Source organism: Macaca nemestrina, chromosome 3 (assembly GCF_043159975.1).
Source record: "Macaca nemestrina isolate mMacNem1 chromosome 3, mMacNem.hap1, whole genome shotgun sequence".
Lineage (NCBI taxonomy): Eukaryota > Metazoa > Chordata > Mammalia > Primates > Cercopithecidae > Macaca > Macaca nemestrina.
The window spans coordinates 182,630,433-182,650,607 of NC_092127.1; positions in this window are offsets into that span (position 1 = coordinate 182,630,433).

Consider the following 20,175-nt stretch of genomic DNA (forward strand, 5'->3'; position numbering starts at 1 on the left):
ATGTAAATGGGGAAAGGAAAGGGATACCTACAATCCTGACTCTCTTCCAGACAGCCCTGGATGGCTACGTTTACCTTTGGCAGACTCTAGATAATGAGAGTAAGATTAGGACCTAGACTTAAGAGAGCTCAACAAAGTGTTAAGATCCATACACAGCAATTACCTTGAATTCTACACACTTTCTTGGAGCATGTACTTCTTGCCTGGCACTCTGTGAGGCACTGGGCATGGAAAGATGAAGACGACACAGTACATGGGAAGTATACTTAAAGAAAGAGGTCTGATGAAGCAGGATAAATGCTGTAAGAGGAACATATCATGTTATAGGTTCAAGTACTGGAAACTGCAGTTATTTGACCACTTTGACCTACCAAAAACTGGTAACTCATATGGTTTAACCTACATGTTATATACAAATCCATGTGAAAGAATAATAAGTCTTGAGGAATTTATTAAGAAGGGCAAATGATGTGCAGTCGGTGGCATTTGAGCTGTACATTGGAAGATGAGTGGATGGATAGGTGGCAGGTGGGGCATTTGAGAGAACATAACCAACAAGAGCAAAAGTGGAGAGTAATGGAAGATGCACATGCCATCTAGAAAAGGACACTGAGTGTTCTTTGCGTTGAGATCTGGGAAATAAGATAAGAGTGGAAAGAGCCTCAGACGTATGTTAAGAGTGCTGCAGGCCCAAGAAGACACTGTTCCACAAGCAAAGGCAGGCTACCAAAACTTTTTTTAGAGGGAGTATTGTTAACAGATAAAAATTTTTAGAACGCCTTAGGTGGCTGCATGGGGAATGGGTTGCAGATAAGGAGATTGAAACTGGAGGCACTGAGATACTTAGCAGGTGGCTGCAATAGTTAAGGTGAATATAGTAGATGTATACGGGAGTTGAGGAGTGGGCATGTTTCTCTGATGTAATTGTCATAGTTTGGCCAATTATTAGGTTTGAGGGGTTAGTTGAAAGAGGTACAGGTTGAGGAGTGGTCGGGTGGGGGAAAGAGTAAGCTAAGTGAAGATATCAGAGAGTAAGAGTAGGGTTTTGGTCTATGGATCTTGGTTTTTGTTGGTGTGCAGTTGATAGCTGAGGCCGTGAAAGTGTATAGGATTATCGGGCAAACTTATCTAGGGAGAGCAGGGAAATGGAATAAGGGCAAAAGGGCAGAGGGGGGAGTTAGGGATGAATCTGTACCTTGTACTTTGCCTCATTTTATCTCTGTCACAGCACTTGTTTACGTGAGTGTCCACTCTTCACAAGTTTGTGAAATCTCCAAAGATGGGTAGGAGCTAGATCTTATCCATTCTTTAGAATCCTCAAAGCTCCACTATACTCAAAAGGTAGCTACTTAAAGAAGTGCTTGCTGGATCATACTCTTATTTTCTAGGTTTTAGGCATTGTTCTAAGTGCCACGTAGGTGCCATTCCATTTCACACTTCATAATAGCTTTATAAATTGATGCTATTATTAGCCCCATTTTACAGATAAGGAAACTGAAGCATGAACTCATTCAAGGACACAATCAATAAGTAAGAGCCTGGATTTAAACTCAGACAGTCTAAAACTAGAGGCCACTGAGTACTAAAGTCTCTGCTATAGAATGAGTGGGATCAGAGGGACTTCTGTTTAGTACTTTGCAGCTTAGAATTGCTTTCATAAGCAATTCCAGTGTCCTCAAGGTAACTTTGTGAGATGGAGGGAGGGGGTAATACTATTATCTGTATTTGATTTGTGAGTAAATGAAAGCTAAAGTCAAGTATATTCATGAAGACACAACAGTAAGTGGCAAAATCACCACTGTCTTCCAAGTTACATTCCTGTGTTCTGTTCACCCCATCTTGTTTCCTGTGAATCCAGTTGTCTGCCCTATTGCTCAACAAGATAAAATGTCTGAGCTGGTGGCTGGAGGCTGGAGGAAGAATCTGGAGAGAGAGAGAGACTGTGGAAAAGGCATAGAAAGACCTTTGAACTAGCAGAACGTATTTCTTTGGGGGATGTAGGAACTTCATTCTAGTAAGACTACAAGATATCAAACTTACTTGTGAATTCTAACATAATCTCTTTCATTAATAATCAAGAATGTTTGAAATTTAGGTACAAACTGTGTATAGAAATGATTGGTTTGTTGGTTGTAAATGTAAACAGAGATAATTTACTAACTTGTTATTTCTTCTTCCTTGCTGAGGACATACTGTAACTTTTCCTTAGGCATGACATCAGAGGTCCCTATACTGTCTAAAGGATTCAGTCTCTTTGGAGCCTTCTGTAGTTCATTTACTGTAGAGGATAAGATTTACCCTCTTCACTGGAGAATGGAAACAAGAATGATGGATTCTCAACTTCTATAGGCATTTGATTTACCTAATCCTCTACCACACATAGATTTTTTTTTTTTTTTTTTGATGGCTAGTCTCTTAGCTAGGAGCAACTCACTAAAGATTTCAAAGGAACTGAAAATGAGATTGATAATAAGCTTTATACTTGTGTTCAGCTCATTTTAGTTCAGAAAAAAAATTCCCATGCATCTGACAGATACTGCCTTATTTGAAATTTAGAAATCTAAGGCAAGGTTGTCCTGCCATTTCTCTGCCATTACACAAGATTGGTTATCTTGCCAAGTTTCACTGTTGCTAATATAGACTCTGAAGCAACAAATATTACAAAGGATTTATAGAAGAGAAATCTCCTGTTTTGTAAGTTAAATGTAGACTTGTTTATTCATATGAATAGTGAAAGTATATTCTCTCTATGGCCAATATGTTTAGGCCCTGAACTTATAAAATAAGCAATGTTATAGAAATTAAAACAGAGATAACTACATTCTTGTTTAGGGAAGGATAGAAGGAAGGAAGAAAATTCAGTAATTCTTTCCTCTAATAGTCACATTTATAATATTAACAATTTATAATATAAACTATTAACATTTATGTCATTCTCTCCATGTGCAAGGCATTATTCTGAACATTCAGTACCCTTTTCAAATCCATGATAAATATTACTATTGTCTTCATTTCAAAGGCGAGTGAACTAAGGCACAGAGGTGTTAGGCAGCTTGCCTGAAACCACAGAGCTAATAGTAGAAACAGTATCCCAGAGTTCCTGCTCTTAATTTACTGTGCTGAAATTTTTGTGAGTCTCATAATTTTGTCTCCACTAAACTGGAGAAGACTTCCAAGAGGCGGCAACAGTTTAGAAAATCTTTGTTTTTTGTGAGGATTTGTGGTGTTTGGTTTTCTTATTTTTTGGTTTGTTTGTTTGTTTGTTTGTTTTTGAGACAGGGTCTTTCTCTGTCACCCGCGATGGAGTGCAGTGCTGTAGTCTCATCTCACTGCTGTCTCCGCCTTCCAGGCTCAAGTGATCCTGTCACCTCAGCCTCCTGAGTGAAGATCTTTGAAAGATGGGAGTTAATTTAATTAAGAATGGAAATCTAGAGAATTTCAGTGTTTGAAAGTAAACTTCTGATTCTAACCGAAATCCGGAACAGTGCTTCTTCATGAAGCAGAGATGTGATGCTGCATTAACTTTATGAGAAACTGGGCTGAGTGTCAGCATGGTTTTTCTGTTGATCTTATTGAAACCAGGGGCCACAAGTTTTCATTTATACATTCATGCTCATTGTTGGTGTCCTTCCTCTAGGTCATATACTCTACAAATGGATGTTGTTTCTTTTTTCCTTCCCTCCCTTCCTTCCATTCTCTAAGTCAATGAAATCAGTTAAATGAGCCAGGCTCTGTGTCAGGGGCTGATGCATAAATAAATAAATAAATAAATAAATAAATAAATAAGACAAGTGCTCTGGCCTTTAAGGAGGCTCAATGATGGTTGTTTGTTTTGTTTTGTTTTGTTTTGAGACAGAGTCTTGCTCTATCACCCAGACTAGAGTGCAGTGGTGTGATCTCGGCTCACTGCAAGCTCCGCCTCCTGAGTTCACGCCATTCTCCTGCCTCAGCCTTCCAAGTAGCTGGGATTACAGGTGCCCACCACCACACCCGGCTAACTTTTTGTATTTTTTAGTAGAGACGGGGTTTCACGGTGTTAGTCAGGATGGTCTCTATCTCCTGACCTCATGATCCGGCCGCCTAGGCCTCCCAAAGTGCTGGATTACAGGCGTGAGCCACCGTGCCCGGCCTCAATGATGGTTTTAAATGGCCCTCTGTTCATGGTGTAAGGGCATTGGGGAAAGGCTTCAATGGAAAAGCTTAGTACTTGAGTTGAATCTTAAAAGATGTGTAGGTTGGGGGTGAGATGGTCAGAGGGAAATAGGAAGAACATTCTAGGAAGAGGTGTCGGCAAGAATAGCCAAGCCTTGGAGGAGACAAATAGTAGGACATGTTATGGAAAGGGAAGAGGGTGTTGCCTAGATGGAGCAAGGGGGTGAGGTGAGGCCGTTTGAGCAAGGCTAGAGAAGTAGGGGAAGTCAAACCAGTCGAGACAGAGGGATTCATCACTGAAAATTCACTTCCAGGACCTGCACCTAACACAGGATCTGTATATGGTTATAATTTGAACATTCCCAGCAGTTTGTCGTGTAATATCTGGGTTTCAGGGCTTCAGGGATGCTGGATACTTTTACTAACATATTCTATGGTGTTTTATATAGGTCCTGGCAAGATTAACATATTGTTTTCTATGATGACAAATAGCTAATATGAAATGAGGATTAGTTTGATCTTTCATATAAGGTCTAGAGAATGTTTCTTCACAGCTACCCCAGACCTTTGGTATAGCATCTGTTTTTCAGTTCTAATGCAAAAGTATGTTACTCAGATTGAATATTAATGACTAGTAATATTCATTCCAAGTACCTATTTTCATCAAATTTCTTTTTTTAACTTTTAAGTTCAGGAGTACATGTGCAGGTTTGTTACATAGGTTAACTCGTGTCATGGGGGTTTGTTGTACAAATTATTTCATAGGTATTAAGCCTAGTACCTATTAGTTATTTTTCCTGATCTTCTCCCTCCTCTCACCCTCTACTCTCCAGTAGGTCCAGGGGTCTGTCGTTCCCCTCTCTGTGTCCATGTGTTCTCATCATTTAGCTCCCACCTATAAGTGAAGATATGTGGCATTTGGTTTTCTCTGCCTGCGTTAGTTTGCTAAGGATAATGGCCTCTAGCTCCATCCATGTTCCTGCAAAGGACATGATCTTGTTTTTTTATGGCTGCATAGTATTTCATGGTGTGTATGTACCACATGTTCTTCAGTCTACCATTGATGGGCAGTTAGGTTGATTCCATGTCTTTGTTGTTGTGAATAGTGCTACAGGGAACATACACGTGCATGTGCCTTTATGATAGAACGACTTACATTCTTTGGGTGTACACCCAGTAATGGGATTTCTGGGTCTAATGGTAGTTCTGTTTTTAGCTCTTTGAGGAATTGCCACACTGCTTTCTGCAGTGTTTGAACCTAATTTATATTCCCAGCAACAGTTCCATCAAATTTCCCAAAATAATAAATATGTAATACCTGTGATATGCCAGACAATATTACACACATTTTACTAACAACACAATGAGAGATAGGCATCTTCATTATCCCTAGTTGATAAATGAGGAAACAGTAGTTGAGTAACTTGCCCAAAGTTATAAGCTAGTGAATGTTGGAGATGGTAATTGTGCGCAGGCAACTTACTCCAGAGATGTAAGCCCTGATTATCATTTATCTACTCTTCCAATTTATATATTTTTTTCAAACTAAATCACTGGACAGATTTTTAAATTCTTTTGACCACTTGTTTAATTGACATGACACAATATTATATGAATATAATTCACATACACAAACATTACATGCCCATATATGATATGTGATAGTTATTATAGATCAGTAGTTCTCAACCCTGGATATAGATTGAAATCATAAAGTGAGGGAGGTTTTTTTTTGTTTGTTTCAGTTTGTTTTGAGACGAGGTCTTATGCTGTTGCCCAGGCTGGAGTGCAGTGGCATGAACAAGGCTCATTGCAGCCTCCATCTCCTGGGCTCAAGCCATCCTCCTGCCTCAGCCTCCCAAGTAGCTGGGACTTTAGGTGCACTCCACCATGCCTGGCTAATTTTTAAAATTTTTTGTACAGACAAGGCCTCACCTTGTTGCCCAAGCTGGTCTCGACTTTGGGGCTCAAGCAGTCCTCCTGCCTTGGCCTCCCAAAGCGCTGAGATTACAGGTGTGAGCCACTGCACCTGGCCCATGTGATGAATTTTTTTAAAAACTGTTATTGGCTTAAGCCCCACCTCCAGAGATTCGGATGTAATTGCTTTAGGTGAAGCCTGGACATCAACATTTTAAAAACTCCCCCGGTGATTCTAATATTCATCTGGGGTTGAGAACCACTGTACAGACCAATCATTTATGGTTTACTTCAGGCACTGTACTATACATTTTACACACATTAATTGTCATTTCACGTGACAACATAATTAGATAGGGTATAATTATTGGTGTTTTACGGATGTGGAAATTGGGGAACCAAGGGGTTATATAATTTGCCCAAGTTCACACAGCTAGTAAATTGCAGAGACAATGTATAGGGTAAAACTGCATTTTCTTAGTTGTAACTACCATGCATAAAAATCAACCTGTGTCATAAATTAATTTATCAGCATTCTGGAATATATATGTTTGTATGTACATGCTAAAACTCTTAAAATCTGAATAATTTAACCAATTTTCCATTTGGTCTGTTAAAAATACCTTTGAAACTAAATTATATATCTATTTCTATTATATACAATACAATATATGTTTTATATTATGTAATATATTGTTATATATACCGTCTATTTCTAATATTAACCTTTTCATTTCATCTTTTCTACTTCTACATATGAATATGTAAAACATTCTAAATAAGCTTTCAAATACATGAGTAACTTTTAACAACTACTGGTTGTTTATATTTCTATTGAGAAGAAAATAATGTAAAAGCCATTTATCCTTAGTGAAAAAATCTTAGGTTACCCTTTGTGAAGAATGTCCTAACCACAAGCAGCATCCAACAGCTAATATTTGAGCACATGTTTGCTACTATGCCAAGTACAGTGTCTACTACTTTCTATGTATTATTTCATTTAATATATTCAATGCATTAACTCACCTCACCTCTCCTCTGTATTTAAAACTTCCACGTTTGCTTATCTAGCTCAGGGACTCCCTTCTGAGGTATGAGCTGCTGATTCGACTACCTACTTGATGTCTTCCCTCAGATGTTTGAGAGGTACCGCAAATATAACGTGTCCAAAATGAAGCTCTCAATTTTCCTCCATTTATTTTTTGTTTCCTCAGTCTTTTCCATCTCAGTAAATGGCTCACCATCTACCCAGTGGCTTCATGCCAGAGAGCTAGGACACATCTTACATTTTTTTTCTTAGCTTCCAAAATGATCTTGTCGGTTTCATCTCCAAAGTGTATCTCAAATCCATCCATTTCTTTCTATTGTCACTGCCGCCACTGTAGTCCCATCCATCAATATCTCTTGACAGAACCTTATTATAACCTCCTAACTGGTTCTCTTGTTTCCACTGTTGTTCTCTTATAATTCATTCTTTACCCAGTAGCCCGTGTTGCATCCAATTCATCCTTTTTTTTAAAAGTCATCCAGTGGTTTATTTGGTCTAGTCTACAAGGCCCTGTGTCTTCTACCATCAACTTGAGACCACTCAACCTCTCACGCACCATGCTCAACTATTCTGGTTGTTCAGTTCTTCAGACACTCCAAACTTTGCTCTGACTTAGAGTTTCTGGGCTTGCTGCTGTCTTGGCCCAGCTGACTCTTCTTCCAACTGCGTGGCTGACTCCTCATCTTTCAGATTTCATCTAAGATTTATTTCCTTCTAGAGACCTTCATGGGCTGTAATCTCTAAAGTGTCCTCCTTTTCAGGCCATCTTTTATTTCCTCAGAAGTATTGCTCACCAATATGTAAGATTTAATTCGTTTATTTATTTTATTTTCTATTTCATTTGAATATGAGATCCACGGTACACTCAGATATGCACTGTTTGACTTATTCCCAGCTAGTTACTTAGCATGTAGCACAAAATATGCTCACAATAGAAGATAGTTTAGTTCTATGTTAAATGAATATAAATGTCATGAATCTTTAATATGCAATAAAAACATAATAATCTCTCCCTGAGATTTTAAGAGAAAAAGTTATACTAATGGTTCCCAAACTCTATTTTATGTAGTAATAAAATAAGAGGGAAAAAAAGGAAGAGCGAAAATTATGTTGTGAAGATTCTGCTATTGTTGTTAAGTAAGTTTAGTTATAAACAAGAAAATCGCCATACTTTCTATGTCTACCATCATGGTACCAGACAGAATGGTGGAGAGCTAAAAGCATTCTAGGCCGAAGACTGCATCTATAAAGGCACAAAAATGGAGATAGTATGGTGGCTTGGAGTAAAATCAGTAAGAATAGTTGGAAGAAAGTGACCAATAACAAGTTTGAAGAAGTTAACAGGTTTAGATGATGGAGAGTTTTATATACATGAGAAAGCATTTGGACTTAACTCTATAGGGAGTGTGAAGTTCTATATAAAACAGCTTTCAATGGGAAAATGATGTGGTCCAATTTGTATTGAAAAATTATTTTGTGGCCAATATGGCAAATGGTTTGGAGGGAGATGAGATACAAATCAGAGAATCCAGTCAGAAGGCTGTTGGTATAACCCAAGAGTGAGATGGTAGGTCAGGCTTGAAATGAGGAGATGGCATTGAGGATGAAGGTGAAGAAACTGGTCTTTGTTATTAGCAAAATCGCAAAAATTCTTGAAATGATTGCCATGAGGTTCCAATTGACTACTGTTTCCAGTTCTGGCTTTTATCTTCTACCTATGAGATTTCAAATGAATTTCCATGTTGCATATGAGTTGGCCTCATATCTTCCTTTTTTTTTTTTTTTTTTTGCAAATGTATCTTAAAGAAAACCATTACACTATAGAACATTCATTGTGAGGATTTAAAGAAGAAATGGATGTGAAAGCACTTTTAAAGTACTATACAAATGGAAGCTATTTTTATTACCAGTAGGTCAATTTAGTTTACAAAGAGAAAAATCACTTTCTAGCATGTAAGCTCTGGTAAGCAAAGTCCCTAGGCAAAATGAATCATTCTTATAACCATAGCACTTTTTTGTACTTCTATCATAACACCTCCATTAATTATAAATTATTTATGCATTGGTTTTTTTCATAATGTATAAATTCTTTGGAGGCAGAGACAGAAGAGTCTTATGAATCATGCATCCTGGTTTGTGGTAGACAGTAAATGGTCAGCAAATGTTAATTGCATGCATGAATGAATGATTAGTTCACAGGAAAGGATAAAGTCAGGTAGCAGGGAGCTGGTACAGACATCAGAGATTAAATAAATAATAGGGCAAACATATTAAAGTGAAAAGATTTAGTGTTATTAATGATCATATATTCAATTTTAGTTTATAAGATATGTATAGTGTGTATAGTATATATACTGGTATATATGTGTGTGTGTGTGTGTATATATATCTTGTAGACTGTACTACAAGACTATATGCCAAAATACTGTATCAACTTGCTGTATATAAAGTTATTTTGTAATGCTGATAATTAAAAATCCTTTTGCGATATTTGTTTATCCATTCATTCGGCAAATCTGTTTCCAATGCCTGATAAGTACAAAGCACTGTGTGGACATGTTCCTATTCTCAAGAGGTTTGTTATGCAGTAGGAAGAAGAGGAAGGCCTGCTCTCTGCCAAACATTCTCCTAGGAGTTTTGCACAATCCGTTGAGTATTCTTTATATTTTTAACAGCTCTGAGAGGTAAGCATTATTACACACATATTACAAATAAGAAACCTCAACACATGGACACAGGGAGGGGAACATCACACACTGGGGCCTGTCGGAGGTTTGGGGGCTAGGGGAGGGATAGCATTAGGAGAAATACTAAGATAGATGACGAGTTGATGGGTGAAGCAAGCCACCATGGCACGTTTATACCTGTGTAACAAACCTGCATGTTCTGCACATGTATCGTAGAACTTTAAGTATAATAAAAAATAATAAAATAAAATAAAATAAGAAACCTCAGCTAAGAGAATATTATTAATTTAGCTGAGACCACAGAGCTAGGAAGAGGCAGAGGCAGGTCGATTGATAACAAGGAAGAACATCAAGGCTTATTTCTTTTTCAGAGTCTGGATCCATTGCAGCAATTTTGAAATTAACAAATAGTAAGGGAAGGCCAACAAGGACAGATGTATAAAAGTAATGAATCATAACAAGAGCTTCATCCTCATGGAATTACTGGTTTAGTAGAACAATTTAGGAAAATGAATACAATCATAAGGTGGATCTTAACCAAAGATGGTCAGATCATTGGGGGAAAAGCTCTCGGAAAATGAGCAGCATCTAGGTGTCATATGAAAGTGTTCTGGGCTTGGAGGGCCAGAAGATCACTGTTTACGACATCACTGCAGTTCTAGTTGTGTGCTGGTGGGAAAGACACTGAAGTTTCTTGACCTCACTGCCCTAATTTGTTAAATATAAGAAATAATAGAGCTTTCTACCTTATTTTAAGAATTAATGAGTGGAAGTATGGGAAAGCAGTTTCTAAAATGCATTACAAATTTATGATTAAGAAAACCAATTTTACAGAAACAAATTTTTGGTGTAAGAGCCATCAAATAAGAGAAAGCATAAAGAAGTGAGTTGTACATTCTTATCCCTAGTAACATGGTGTCTGTTACAGAGTAAGTGCTTAATAAATACTTTTTGAGCTTAGCTCCTAAATGACTGAAAGACACAAGAGAAAATCAGATTCTCTCTCTTCAAGTGAGTGGGAAGACATGTTACATCCAACTTCTTGTAACCTATTCCAGACACCAAACAGTTGTCAATAAATATTACTTATAATCTAAAATGCTGATTAAATTGGGTCTTCTTTGTCAATTTGATTGATTGAGATGCATATGTACGTATGTGTTGCAGAGATGCATGTACATGACTGTGTGTATGTGTCTAAAAGAATATACTTGGGAGTTCTGGTGAACTGTCCTCATATTTGTTTGGTTCTGTTAAGTATCTAATTCCTTTCTATTGGTGAGGGTTGGAAGCATGTAGCACAAATTGGGGTCTAGAGTAGTACCATATATTTTCCATGGATACTTATATTCAGCAGATATTATAGACATTCATTAAAGGGATAAAGCTTAAGCCTGGTAATGCTATACACTAGCCAGAGAGAGAATTTATTTGAGGAAGGCTGGTTTACTTAGCACCATCAAACCACATATTCATAGTTATCAATCTGCCTACCAAAAATACCTTTAAATTAGATAGGTGACTATACATACACATGCCTTTGCTAAGAATGTGGCCAATACTCACCTACAAATCTTAATATTGTAAGGAATAACAATAAGATTACTAAACATACGAAATCTTTATTCTACTTTAACATTTCATTCAATGTCATTTAAATGTGTTTTTATAAGATGTTATTAAGAATAAATGTTTAGAACCTCTGCCTCCTTGAAGATAGAGTAGATTGTTTGCCCCTCTTCCTTCCACTAAGGACAACAAATAACCCTGAATATTATATACAAAACAAAAATCTAAAAGTCCAAAAGGTAAAGAAAAGAAGGATAACCATCTAGGCATCTTGGAACCCAAGGGACAGTAAGGCCCTTTGATTTCCTTTTTGCCTTGTATATCCCAGAATTGGAGGTGGAGAATCTAGAACTCTGTAAATGCTAACATGTTCAAACAAACAAACAAACAAACAAAAGTCTGCTCTATGTAAAAAAAAAAAAAAAAAAAAAAAAAAAAAAAAAAAAAAAAAAGTGAAGGGGCAGTCTAGCAGCACAGAAACTTTAGACGATAACCATCCTATTCCGGCCAAATAACGACAGAAAAAAAAAAAAAAATGTGACCCGGCTATCAGCTATGCCAGTAAAGACCAAGTGGGTAGCCTAGAGCTCCACTCTTGCTAGGCTGTAACAAAGTGTTTTCCCCAACACCCTAAACATACCTGGATGTGTTAGATGGTGCTGGATGGTGTTAGAGGAGGCCAAATAGAAAGCTAGTACTTTCATTCTTGCTGAGAAGTAATGAAGACCCCCCACTCACAATGTCAGTGGAGACCACATGTGAACCTGGACTTCCACCTGCACCCTGCAGTAATTAGGTTCTACTCCCTCCCGCTACTGAGTCGACATCAGAAGATACCTAATGGAGAGTCTGGATTTTTGCTAGTGTTCAGTGGTAATGAGGCCATACAATCCCTGTGGTGGACATGTGGGGAGCAGTAATGAGTCATTTGCACTTTTATCCAGGGTGGTATCAGGTGAGGGGTAGTGGGGAACTGAGACCCCCACTTTCTCTCAGTAGTAACATAGAGCCCCCTGTTCTCAGGTATCAACAGGGGCCAAGTGAGGAACCTGGACTTCTATCTCTACCTGGAAGTAATGAGTCAATATCCCTGTCTGCTGTTGTCAGAGTGATATCATCGATAGCTAACAAAAGTATAAGGTTAAAATGAAATCTGGAGTTTCTTAACAAAATACCCAAAATGTCCAGGTTCCAGTAAAAATGATTCATCAAACCAAGAACCAGGACAATCTCTCTTGAATGAACAGTAACAATGAATGCCGACACTGAGATGACAGAGATGTTAACATTTGAGGAGTTTTCAACCATTATTTTTTCAGCTCTCCCTTTTTTCTCCTTCCCATATTCCGATGACATGAATGTTAGAGCTTTTATTTTAGTCAGAAAGGTCCCCAAGTCTCTCTTTTTTTCAGTATCTTAAGATTGCATAATTTTCATTGTTCTCTCTTTCAGTGTACTGATTATCTTTCCTGTCCCATTTATCTGAAAAAGAAAGTTAAAGCAGCTATTATAAAAGATGCTTCAATGAGCAATTATAACATGCTTGAAACAAATGAAAATAAAAAGTCTCAGCAAAGAAGTAGAAGCTGTAAAGTCAGATTTTAGAACAGAAAATGCAATAACAAAAAAATTCAGTAGATGGATTCAACAGCTGAATGGAGGGAACAGAGAAAAGAATCAGTAAACTGAAAGAAAGAATAATAGAAATTATCCAATCTGAACAATAGAAAATAAACTTGGAAATTGAACAGATACTCAGGACTTATGTGACTATGTCAAAAGATCTAATATTCATGTCACAAGACTACTGGAACCAACAGGATGTAATCAATATTTACAGAACACTCAATCAACAGCAGAATACACATTTTTTTAAGCACCTATGGAACATATACCAAGTTAAATCATATTCTGAGTCATAAAAAGAACAACAACAAACTTATAACAATTAAAATCATCCAGAGCATGTTGTCTGACTACAGTGAAATCGAACTAGAAATTATTTTTAAAAATAACAGTAAAACCTCCAATCACTTAAAAACTAGACAACTTACTTCTAAATAACCTTTGAGTCAAAGAAGAACTCTCAAGGGAAATAAAAAAATACATTGAACTGAATGAAAATGAAAATAATACATGTCAGAATTTGTGGAATGCAGCTAAAGCAGTACTGAGAGAAAAATTTATAGCACTAAATGCTTACATTGGAACACAGGACACATTTCAAATTAATAGTCTTAGCTTCCACCTCAAGAAACTGAAAGAAGAATAAATAAAGCAGGCAGAAGAAAGGAAATGATAAAGATAAGAGTAGAAATTAACAAAATTAGAAATAGGGGAAAACAGCTGGTTCTTGCAAATTTCTAGTAAGAGTGACAAAGAAAAAAAAAGAGAAAAGGCAATTTACCAGTATAAAAAAATGAAACAACTGATATAACCACAAACCCTGAAGACATTAGATAATAGGTGAATATACGAACAACTCCACATACAAACATTTGATAACACATAAAATGGATCAATTCTTCAGAAAGCAAACTCTCAACACACTCAATAAGAAATAGATAATTTTTATAGCCCAGCAACTCATAAAAATTGAATTTGTAACTTTAAAACTCTTTGATCCCCACCCAAATCTCATTGAATTGTAATCCCTAATGTTGGGGGAGGAACCGGGTAGGAGTTAATTAGATCATGGGGAAGGAAGGATTTCCTTGCTGTTGTCATGTAGTACTTCCTCCTTCTCTCGCTCTCTGTTCCTCCTGCTCCTACATGTGAAGGTGTGTTTGCTTCCCCTTGCCTTCCACCATAATTGTAAGTTTCCTTAAGTCTTCAAGCCATGCATCCTGTACAGCCTATGGAATTGTGAGTCAAACCTCTTTTCTTCATAAATTACCAGTCTCAGGAAGTTCTTTATAGCAGTGTGAGAATAGACTAATACATCCAGTCCCAGATGATTTTACGGAAGAATTCTACCAAATATTTGAAGAACAACTAATACCAATTCAGCACAGTCTAGTCTCTCTAGAAAACAAACTAGAACTACTTCCTAATTAAATGTATGAAGCTAATGGTATTCTGAAATGAAAACTCAAAAGAAGTACAGAATAAAGAAAACTATAGGTAAATATCCCTCACGAATATAAACAGAAAAAATATTTTATAAAACATTAACAAATATATTTCAATAATATATAAAAATAATTATACTTCATGACCAAAATAGATTTATTCCAAGGATGCAAGTCTGGTTCAATATAGAAAAACTAGCCAGTGTAACCCACCATATTACCAGAGGAAAGAAAGAAAAAAACCACACAATCATGTTAGTTGATGCAAAGAAAACAGAATAAAACAAAACATTTGACAGAATTCAGTGTGTATTTATTATAAAATCTATCATAAAAAATAGAAATACAGGATAACTTTCTCAGCTTGAGTAAAAAATTATAAAATATCTACAGCTTAGCATTATACTTAGTGATGAATTACTGAATGCTTTCCCCTTAAATTGAGAAAAATACATGATGTCAGCTTTCATCATTCTTATTTTACATAATGCTGAAGTTCTTTCTAGTTGTTGCAATTAAGGCAAGCAAAGAAAAAGACATACACATCAAAAAGGAAGAAATACTACTTTCACTATTTGTAGAAGACATGGTTGTCTACATAGAAAATCTGAAAGAATGTGTTATAAAAACTCTCCCAGAACTCATAAGTAAGTTCAGAAAGATCACCGGATACCAGATAAACATGCAAAAACTAATTGCATTTCTATATGCTAGCAGTGAAAACATGGACATCAAAATTAAAAGTATGATACCATTTACAATTGCTCCAAAAATTAAATACTGAGGTGTAAATATAAAAAATATGTACAGGAATTACAAGCTGAAAACTACAAACTACTGATGGAAGAAATCAAAGAATTTCTAAATAAATGAAGAGGTGTACTATGTTTATGGATTGGAAGACTCAACATAATAAAAATGTCAATTCTCCCCAGACTGATAAACAGATTTAATAAGATTCTCATCAAAATTCCAGCTATATTTTTTGTACATGTAGACGAGATTATTCTAACAGTAGTATGGAAAGGCAAGGGAACTAGAATAGCTAAAACAATTGTGAAAAAGAATGTAGTGTGAGGAGTCACTCTGCCCAAGTTCAAGACTTATTTAGCTATAGTAACCAAGACCGCATGTTATTGGCGGAAGGATAGACATATAGATGAAAAGGACATAAAGAGAATGAATACAAAGGGACTACATAAATATGCCCAACTGATTTTTGTTATTTTTAAATTTTTAATTAAATTTTTTTTGTAGTTGAGATGTTTGAGTTCCTTGTATATTCTGAATATTAATCCCTTGTAGGATAAATAGTGTGCAAATATTTTCTCTCATTAGACTGTAGCTTGTCTTTTCACTCTGCTCATTATTTCCTTTGCTGGGCAGAAGGTTTTTAGTTTGATTTCATCCCATCTGTCTATTTTTGTTTTTGTTGCCTGTGCTTTTCAGGTTTTATTCATAAAATATTTTCTCAAACCAATTTTCTGAAGCATTTCTCTGTTCTACTTAATAGTTTTATTATATTGGGTCTTACATTTAGTTCAAAGTGGGGGTCTAGTTTCATTCTTCTGCATATGGATATCCAATTTCCCTAGCACCATTTATTGAAGAGATTGGCCTTTCCCCAGTGTATGGTCTTGGCAATTTTTGACAAAGATGGAAGAGCAATTCATAGGAGGAATTACAACTTTTTCAACAAATGGTGCTAGAGTAATTGTAATTTATAGGCAATAAAAATGAACATAAACCTAAACTTCACATGTTATACAAAAATGTAAAATGCATTATGTATTTAAACATAAAACATAGAACTGTTAATCTTTTAGAAGAGAACATAGGAGAGAAGCTCTGTGACCTAGTCTTGCATGAAGGGTTCTTAAATATAACATTATTAGTAAGATTCATAAAAGATGAAAATGAATAAATTGGACTTCACTGAAATTAAAAACTTTTGCCTTCAGAATAACACTGCTAAGGGAATGAACAGACAAGATAGAAGCTGGAGACACAATATTTGGAAACCACTTCCCTGACAAAGGGGTAGCATATAAAATACATAAAGAACTCTCAAAACAAACAGCCTGATTAGCAAATGGCAAAAAAATTAAAGCCATGATGAGTTATCACTACATACCTATCAGAATGGCACAAATAAAAATTACGACAATACCAAATACTGTTAAGAATGTGAAGAGAGTGGATCTCATTTTGTTGCTGGTGGTATGTAAAGGGGCACAGTCACTCTTGAAAACAGGTTGGCAATTTCTTTATAAACTAAATATGCAGCTATCATATCATTCAGCAATTCCACTTTGAGGGATTTATTCAGGGAAATGAAAACTTATTTTTATAGAACTTGTACATAAATATTCAAAGAAGTTTTATTTATAATAGGCAGAACTGGAAGCAATCCAGATGTCTTTTAATAGATGAATGGTTAAACAAACTGTGATATGTCAATGTTTATTCATGATCTATTTGGTGTCACAGGACTCAACCAGGTGCTTAAATACATTTGTGACTTAAATTTCATAATGTAAATATTATTATCCTAATTTTGTAGATTAGAAATTTGAGTTTAAGGGAGTTTAATAGCTTAGCCAATGTCATTCAGGGCAAAGGCTAGAATTTTCAATCTGAGTTCATGGTATTCCAAAACCCATTTATATCCCACCACAGGAAGCTGCCACGAAAATTAGGTGAGGGACTATGTGTGCTTGTTATTCTTTGTAATCGAGAAGGATATAACTAATCATGTTATACCCTGTCTAAGGACTACTTCTGTCATTACATTTTCAGCCCAAAGTGATTGCCTAAGAACAGACTTTCTTATTCAGTAGTTTCCATTCAATGCATTTACCTAGGTAGGTATCTGCAAAGTCATGGCATTTGATGAGACTTCACCAAGAAAGAGAATAGGCTTAAACTCTCTTCTGTTGACTCATTTAACTAAGTAACAGAACTAATGCTTATTCTTTTTCATAATTAGGTTTGCAACCTCATTTTTGGAGCCTAAAACACTCATTTGATCACATGGATGCCTGGAATGACTTTGTTTTACAATGCATTTCCTTGTCTTCAGAGTCAACTAAAGCACAACCATTGAGGTCCATCCCCAGTTATGGAACAGGTATGGTTGAAAAAGAAGACATATCATCACATTTTGTAGCCAGAAGAAATTATTCAATTGAATCAATCACCTCATTTTGTAGAGGCAGAGTAACTTGTCCAGGTCACACATATGTGTTTAAAATTAAAACATGAGTCTTAGATTTCTCCTGAGGCTCAAATCTGGGTGTTACCAAAACTTCTTTCTATGCTCCATACGTTGAATTCCAGTTGCTATTCCAAGTTTTACAAGAGCAATTCTTGTTTTGTGAATAGACCATGAACAAAATACTTAATTATTTATTTTAAAAGCCAAATTTCAAGGTCCTTAAACCTAGAAGGAATGGCAGCTGCAAAGATATAACTTGCTGTGTTACCTAAGCACCTCTGTGTTTTAGCCATGCCTCTTAATTTTGATACCTTAACAAATTCTTATTTGGTGCTTACCTTGCATTTTGCTTGGCTCTGGAGAGGAGATTCAATGATAAAGTAATAAAAATACTGCCTTTATCTAATTTGGAGTGTTGATGAATTAGAGAAATGAGATAGTAGATGTGAAAACTTTTTGTAAAGTGTACAATTCTGTAAAAATTAGACATGACACCATTTGCAATTGCTAGTGTATATGATATCATAGATGAAGATTTGAAATATTGAAAACTCATCATAAACAAAAGATATATTTATATTGTAAGTTTATGACATCTAGACATTGAAATTGGACAGAATGCTTAATAACAAACATTTGTTATGTGCCGATCACTTATTTATAATTTCTGTTCTCCACTCAAATGTAAATACAGAAAAGTTTTATCTTTTTTATTACTATTATTCCAGCTCTTAGAATAGTAAGCATACACCATGCACTAAATATTTGATGAACAAGTTAATAAATTAATACTTTTTGTGTATATATGTTCATTTTATGATACATGACCAAAAGTGGAATTAGTGGACATAAGATTATATAAAGTCTTCATAGATATTGCTAAATTCATCTTCTAATTAATTGATTATACCAATTTATCTTTTAATTGTCTAATTTATTAAAAAGGACACTGAGTGCCTGTATATTTTAAGCTCTTTTGCATCTGGCTAGCATGTTTTTCTTCTGGGAATAACAGTCCCTTCCTCTGGGAATTATGACTTCCCTCATCCTTCTGTTGAGAGCAGCCAAGTTAATGTGAATTCATCTTCTGGTGCAATGGATTGGGTCAGGAGTGGCTCCAGACTCAAGCTGGGCTAGTCATAGAACCTCATCTCTGAAGTTATCAATTATTGGTCCAGGAATGTTCATTGGATCTAGTCAGGGCCAGAGACTGACTTTCTTGGAATTTTTGGGCATGGGAAACTTGTGACTTGAATCAATAATTTTCTGATGGTTGAAGCTATTAAGGACTTAAAACTCAAAATTTGTTGGTTGCTGTTTTTCACCAAAGGGACAAAGTTACTTGGCACTGAGAGAGAAAAGGATGAAGCCCATACCCAGAGAAGATCCCCCAAGATAAGTCTAAATGCAATTTGAGTGCCTGGTTCTCAGTGTTCCTGCAGTCAAACTACATGAGCAATGTTAAGATTGAGGAAATATCTCAATCTCTTTATGATGATAGTAGTAAACAGTAATAATGTTCTTATTTTTAACTTAAATTGATTCAAATTATCTTTCCCCCATTTTTTGTAACCAAGCATCATAATAGTGAAGCTTACTACACCAGCAGGCACCTTGACTCAATGTTCTCTTAAGCAGTATATGAAAGTATCCATTTGCCCATATATTTACCTATAAGGCATGTTATGAATATTTACATTGTTGTGTTCATATGGTGAGTAAAAACAATGGAATCACTTACTTGTTTTAATTTGTGTTACTTAAGCAGCAGCTAAGCTGAGAATGTTTTCAGGTCTTTATTTGCTATAATTCTTCTGTGAATTGCTGATATATAATATTTGGTCATTTTTCTCTGGGGTTGTATTTTTCTTATTAATTTGCAGAAACTTTAAAAAATGGCTATTAATCTTCATTGTATTCATTGAAACTGTATTTTCCTGGCCTATTACATGCTCAGTTGCATTTGTTTATGCTATATTTTATCACATTAAGTATTTTATATATTCAAATCTATTATGCTTTTTCTTTAGGATTCCTGATTTTTTTCTTGTTTAGGAGCATTTGCCCCACTTCTAAATTATTTTCAAAAATCTAAATTTCCTTTTTACACATCTTAGTTTATTTTCTACCTTTCATTTTATGTTATTCCAATCACTGTACTTTGCTCTTTTCGTATGAAATTTAATGCATACTTTGCAAGATAAATATTGCTATCTCCATTTTCCAGATTATGGGAAGGAAAATGAGTTTCAGAAAGTTGTTCAGGTCACACATGGTAAGTGCTGATATTCTGGCAGCAAATCTCATAATCGTTGATACGGTTTGGCTCTGTATCCCCACCCAAATCTCATCTAGTAGCTTCCATAATTCCTGCATGTTGTGGGAGGGACCCAGTGGGAGATAGTTGAATCACTGGGCCGGATCTTTCCCTTGCTGTTCTTGTTACAGTGAATGGATCTCATGAGATCTGATGGTTTTAAAAACAGGAGTCTCCCTGCACAAGCTCCCTCTTTG